Source organism: Pteropus vampyrus, unplaced genomic scaffold (genome assembly GCF_000151845.1).
Source record: "Pteropus vampyrus isolate Shadow unplaced genomic scaffold, Pvam_2.0 Scaffold80, whole genome shotgun sequence".
NCBI lineage: Eukaryota > Metazoa > Chordata > Mammalia > Chiroptera > Pteropodidae > Pteropus > Pteropus vampyrus.
Window position 1 is genome coordinate 328,113 of NW_011888861.1, and position 7,352 is coordinate 335,464.

General features: G+C 35.1%; 1 protein-coding gene and 1 pseudogene across 9 annotated transcripts in view; one reads left to right on the forward strand and one right to left on the reverse strand.

Annotated features, from left to right (window-relative positions):
* CDKAL1 (CDK5 regulatory subunit associated protein 1 like 1) overlaps positions 1-7,352 on the reverse strand; it is a 459,847-nt gene that overhangs the window by 314,803 nt on the left and 137,692 nt on the right. The gene's annotated exons all lie outside the window — the stretch shown is intronic.
* LOC111741615 lies at positions 4,619-4,737 on the forward strand (annotated as a pseudogene).

Sequence of the window (7,352 nt, forward strand, 5' to 3'; positions counted from 1 at the left end):
TGGTAAGGCTGGTTATCACAAGTTTGGTCCCTGAATCCGTTTAACTCTAGGTAAATCTACAGAATCAAGTTTCTGAACCCGCAAAACTAAAGCTCATATTCTGAAAAGTACTGACAACACCTAGTTATGTCACCTGAAAAGCCAGCTTGTGTCTATTACATATGTTTGCATTTCTCTAAAACTGAAACCCCAATTTTACATGACAATCCAGCATATATACTATCTGGTTTCTAAAGTCAGTGGCATAAAAGTTGTATCAGAAGTACCAAAGGCCATAGGTTCATTCTTTGATTCAGAAATTCAGTATCAAGACATGTGTGCACGTTAACAGTCAATCAATTAAAAGCAAGTCCATCCTTCCAGGTGTTCTTTTCAAAAATCTTGAAATTATCCTTAATATGTGTTGTTCTCTTGCACTCAACCCATCATCAAATCTCTCTGACTGTTGGACATATGTCCAGGTTCCAACCACTTTTCATCACCTCCACTGCTACCACTCTGGTTTAAGCCACTAACATTTCTCCTTGCTTCCTTCTGCCTTTGTTCCCTTACAATTTAGTCTCAACAGCAGTCAGAGTGATCTTTTTAAAATACAAATAAGAACAGTGCACCCCTCTCCTCAAAATCTTTTCATGGATCATTATCTCACAAGGATAAAAGTCAAAGTTCTTAAAGATGGCCAACAAGCCTGTATACTACCTGGGCCTTCCTCCCTTCATTCCTCCTTTCCAGTAGCTCCTGTAATTGCTACTACTCTTTTCCTCACCTACTCTGCCCCAGCTATACAGGCTTGTAAGTGTTCCTGGAAAACACCATGCAGGCTCCCACATTAGGCCTCTGCACTTGCTGTTTCCACCACTGATACATTTTTGCCCAGGTGTCCACATGACTCACTTCCTTTCATCTGCCAGTCTGTGCTCGCATGTCATCTTCACATCCTGTTTTCCCACAGCCACATCATCATTCCTTCTTCATACTACCTCTCCCCTTTCCTATACTATATAATTCTATTAATTTTTAATAGTCTGTCCCCCACCTACCTCCACTCCATCCCCCCCCCACACACACACACACACACACTCTGAGCAAGAATTTTATAACGACAGGGATTTTGGTGTACTTTGGTTCGCAGAGGTATTACTAGACTTAGAACAGAACTTCATATATTGGAGCAAAAGGGGTGGGGGACACTCCAAGTCCAACCATGAAGTAATTACATGAATGAGGGCATAGGCATATAAAGGAATACCACACTCACCTGAGAAACATGGTAGTGAAGTGATTAAGGGCAAAGACACTGGAGCCAGACTGACTGGCCTCAAATACTGGCTCTGCTATTTACTATGTAACTGCAGGTGGATAACCTCACCTCTCTGTTCCTTTAGCGTCTGCCTCTGTAATAGAAGTTCCTACCTCATGAAGTTGTTGTGAGAGTTAAATGTGTTAATAAACGATATGCACTTTTAAATGTGCTGGCACACAGTAAAGACTTTATACATGTTCACTATTATTTAAGAGAATCATGAAAATCTACAAGTACTGACATGAAGACATGTCCACAATATATAAGGTTATGAGAAAACACCACGTTACAGAACAGATATAAACTATGTCCCATTTTTATAAAGGAGTCAAGAAGTACATAGACAGAATAAATTTTGAAAAGAAATATTCCAAATTATATATAACAACTGCCTCTGCTGGATAAAGAATTAAGAAAATAAAGAAGACACTGATAACACTGTTCTTAAAAGCTTAACACCAAAATAGGGCATAAGAAAAGAAATCACCAGCAGCTGTGGTAAATCATCATCCCATCATCCCATGGGACTACCTATGATGATGTATATGTCATACCCCTCCCTATATACTTTCCTTACTTGCTCTAGATAACCTCAAAGAGCTCCCCAATATTGGTAGCGCTCCTTATGGATAGAAAGGTTTTCCAATTAAAAATATGTTACTCAAGTGGTCAATATTTTCTACAGTATCCCTTATAAGTGGTCATATGGCTTCTGCTTTATTTCTTCAGAAGCAGGGAATTCATTATTTCAAAATTTCTTGTTTAATCACTGAATTTCTGGTTTTGACCATATGTTCTTATTACTAAACTCTACCTCAGAGGATTTTCACTTATTCCTGCAAATGTGCCTTCTTTCACCTCCCAAAGCTTTATCCCTTACACTGGGTCTACATCTCAAAACATGTTTAGTCAAAAATACATAATCATTCTAAAGAAAATGTTTCTAAACTATATGGCATGCTTACATTTCCTATCTCTACATATATATAATAAACGAATATAATGATTATATATTATTATATAATATAATGTGAACATATATATAGTGAATTTAATTGAATCTATAGTTAACTATCTTAGATAATCACAGTAGATATAGAATTTGACATCTGTAAGAGACATTCAAAACTTTCTAGCCCTGTTATTTCTTTTTATAAGAGGAAACTGAGGATCAGAAAAAATTAAATAGTTTGCCAGTGGTCAAGTAAAGACACAGTGCTGGCAGTCATGAATCACTGTCCTTTCCTTAGACATAATGTCTTAAGCAGGAGCTTACCAAGATCCATAAGGCTGAGTGGACCCATAATAAATAATCTTGATGAGCCATAATACTGATTCTTCTCTTTCTTTTGTGTCACCTATTACTTCTCAATATGTTATTTAATTTTTTAATTCAATCTACCACCACCATTTCTAACTGTTATACTATAAATCTATAAAAATTTCTGGAATAAATGATGACAATCAATAAGTTCGTCTTATATATGATTTTCTCAAATTCATTAATAAAATATTTTGTACCTATTATGTATACAATATATACTTAGAGGCCTGTCAGATATCAAGAGGAATTTGTGCTTCAAGGAATATACATTAAGTTGAAAAGGCAAAAAACCAGTAGCACCACACTCTTTATCAAGACACCCACCAGTGAGAGAGAGAGAGAGAGAGATACCCGAATACATACAATTATATAAAAATCATTCACATATAGTACTATACTAATATACTGTATATATTATAAAATATACCTTAATATTTTAATGAAATACTGTAAAATAAAATTAATGCTCAGAGTTCAATCATATAAAGGATTAGTAGAACCTTCTTTTCTCATCAAAAGGCACCAGAATATGACACCCCAAAATTTGCCTCTTTGGCATAAGGATTATTTTTAACCGGAGGCAATTTAGAAACAACAGACTTAGGAAAAAAGTTCTCTCTTCTCCTATCTGGCTAAAATCAAGACATAAATTTCTATTTGTAAAGTTACCTGTCTCTCCAATACCAAGAAGAGAACTACTCAAGAGACAACTTTTATCTGCATAACAAACCCTATTAAACAACCCGAACTTACCATATCTGTCCTGGTCACAATTTACCCATCCCTAAGAAACCCAAAACCCTTTTTCTTTTGTTGAAAGTCTTCTCCACTCTTCACTCTCTTTGTTAAATGGTATATGATCTCCAAATTCTAATCTCTTCCTTGAGTCACATTTCTTCATGAACTCCCATGTTTACTAAAATCTGGTTTTTTATTTTTTTCCTATCATCCATCTTTTATCAATATGATTTCTAGGCCCCAGTTGCTGAACCCAACAGAGTACGTACAAAGGGTTTTTCCCCCACCCCTATATCATAAAGTTTAAGGTGCAGTGGTATTTTTGTGTTACTTTTAGATTTAAGGCAAAGCAAGATGAGTGAAAGTTAAACCACTGTACACAGCATATCTCACTATATTTAAAACTGCACTTAAGACTTGCACAGCATGTAGCATTTGAAGCAATCATTTCTTTCTTGTTAATAAGCTAGTTAAAGTAAAACAACCTTTCCTTAAAAGATTAACATAAAAAAATAACTAAAATTATGATATGTATATTCCTATTATGGAGAATATCCCCATAAAATGAAAAACGAATCTGTAAATTAGTTCACCTCCCCTAAGATCAATATCCTGATACTCTGCTCAAAGCAAACACTTTAGAAGGTAACATCCTTCAACAACAACAAAAAGGAACAAAGAGAGCAAGAAAAAGGAATGAAAAAAAGGGATAAACTCAAGAGTTTATCAATTTATCAGAAGACAATAAAGTGGCATTAAGAAGAGATGCTCTGATCAGCTGTTACATTTATTTACTCAACCATCCAATTTGCACATCTCATTGTACTTTAATTATCACATTCACCAAGAAACACTAAAATTAAATTATAACACAAATCTGTTATATTTTGAGGAAGAAATGAGGAACACTTACAGTTCTGGTTCCAACTAAAAAATGAATTAAAGGAATAATAATTCTAAAGAGAAATCCATACTTGGGCTCCATCATGAATAAAATTTGAGCTGGAGTACTATTAGATCACAACATGGTTTCTGGTGGAAGATTCAGACAAATCCAGAATTTAGAATTAGCTATACAGTCTGAATAAAAAGTTATTTTTAAAAATGCATTTATAATAGGTTTCTCAACAAAATTTTCAAGTTTTTTACATCTTTTTCAAAGTCACTTTTCCAAAGAGACATTAGTTAATATAAAAGCTGATCTCTTGAAGGGGTAACAAAACAAGCACTTTGTTATTTAAAAAATTACAATAGTCTACAGCCATGCTATCCTGAACAACCCCGATCCCGTCTGATCTCGGAAGCTAAGCAGGGTCGGGCCTGGTTAGTACGTGGATGTGAGAACACCTACGAAGACAAGGTACTGTAGGCATAAGAAATAAAAAAAAATAAGGGATTGAAAACTGACGAGGTCCTTGCAATCTGTGAGGTCAATCAAGGGTTGCCTTGCCTTAAAGAAAAAAAAAATTACAATAGAAGTAGCCGAGCAAGAGACACTTGCGCCTGGAAAAGGTAAGATTCTGCAAGATGGTCCTCTTGGCTAATTCACATAATCATGGAATCCCCACCTACAGGAGAGAGGCAACGGAAGAGACTAACTTCCTTCAAAGCTGCCTTAACTGGGCTTCGGCAAGTTCTAACTCCTACAGGATCAAGATGTTTCATCTGAGGAGCAAGAGGCAGAGAATACCAATATTTTAAGGCAGTATAAAAAACTCATGTTTAACATACTCTTGTTGAACTCGCTAATTCAAAATGAATCGCTGTCCCAAATTATCTGTTCTTATAGCATTGACTCACAGACATCTCTTTCTTACAAGAAGTTAAGTTCCTTGAGGGCAATGCCGAGATATGATTCACTTTGTAAAGTGAAATCAATTTAGACTATAATAAACAATAAAAAATCATTTATTTGAGCAAAAGGAGGTGCAGCCCAGGAGACAGAGATTTAGGTAGCAACCTAAATTCTGTGCTGCTTAGACAAAGGGAAGGCCACCTTGTATAGAGTTAAGTTCCCATCCAGGTTCCCAATTAGGTCCATTTTATATATATGAAGTATCCAAATTCATCACTTCTGACTGGTGTAAAATTCACAGTCTTAATTGGTCAGCATTATGCATCATGATTGGTAATTATGGACCAGTTCTGATTGGATGGAGAAGCCCTTAGTCCATTGATTGAAAGACAAAACCAGAAACTCCCTTATAATAGTTAACTCAGCCAGTTTAAATGAGCATGGGATAGCATGGGAAGCCAACGGTTCAGTTTGAGGTTCTTCCTGGTATACAGAGTGTGTGAGAAGTCCCCTGTCAGCAAATGGCCACGAAGCTCTTATTATTTATAAAATTCGGGCCCTCAGCTGACCATGGGAAGTCCATCTCAGCAGATAAATTCCTTCTCAGGGATCACATCAAATGAATCTTTCTTCTGTGGATCTACAGACTTTACATACCTCAGAGTACATTTTTTAAAAACCTCTTGCAATTTAATAAATAAAAGAAAAACCAATACCAGGATAGAACACTGGAATCAATCATTAACTAAAGTTATGATTAACAGTCATGTTTATGTCTCTTAAAATTTAATAAAGACACCATTAAACAGGAAACCTATCTTGTTCACCATCAGAATTATAGATAATCCAATCAGAGGAACTGCATTTGATTGGTACATTTGAATTTTATGACAAATCCTCAAAGGATTTTCACTCTCACAAATCAAGTAGGAATTACTAATTTATAGAAATTGCTAATCATAGTCCTACGAATTACTTTCTAAGCATTTAAACAGCATCATTTTCCCCTCAACTCTCTCCTTCATCCCCTACAACGGTCTTTCTTAAAAATTTAAAAATCTAATTTCAGAAAAGTAATAGAACTATTAGTTATAATTATTCTGACCTCAAATCAAAAAGGTATTTATTCCAAATGCAACTTTTAACTTCATAAAAGGAAAAAAACTTTTTTTACAACAGCAGCCAACATAGCTGGTCAAAGACAAATCTTGGAAGCACTGCTCACTCTTAGTTCCAGAAAGCAAAGCGATTTCAATGAAACAGACACCATCCTCTATTCTTGTGTGAAAATGCTCTAATACTAACATAAATGGACAAAATAGAATCCATTAGCGTGTGGAGGGTGACTGTCAAGCTTCTATTGTTTGCCATGCCAGCCAAAAGACAAACTTCAATACACTAACACCACCTACACTAACATCAATTCAAATTATCAACTGAGATACCCAAGAGAATGACACCATTTAGCAACATGACTTAAACAAACCAAAGCATACCACGGTATATAAAAAAAAAGAGGATGTCTTCATTATTACCATTGATTACTATGAAGAAGAAACTAAAGCTCGGTAGAGTTATATGGAAAGGGCCTATGGTCTCCCTCTGAGCCACATGCAAATAACTAGAGTCAAAGCACCTAAAATAGAACATTTACACATGACATACTGAAAAAGAAAACCAAATGATCATCTCAATGGAAGCAGAAAAAGCATTTCACAAAATTCGACATCACATCAAGAAAAATTCTAAGCAAACTAAAATTAGAGAATTACTTCAAACTGATAAGGAAATGTATGGTAAACCTACAGGTACATCATGTTTTCTCCCTAAAATGAGAAACAAGGGAAGGATGCCCATTCTCACCACTTTTATTCAATATTGTACTAGAGGCTCTCTACCTAGTACAATAAGAAAAAGCATACAATTCGAAGAAAAAGGAATTAAAAAGGTTTCTTCACACATGAAATGATTGTGTATAAAATGCTGAAGGAATTTAATACAAAGCTAGTAGCACTAGTTAACAGTTTAGCAAGACCACAGGATTTGAGAGAAAATGACAAATATTGAAGGTACACAGACAATCCATCATATGAATAAGAAGGGTTCCTAAAGAAAAAGAAACCCTAAAGCAAAGAATACTAAAACTATAATTCAAGAAAACTGACATAAAATATTTTAAATATTTAACTATA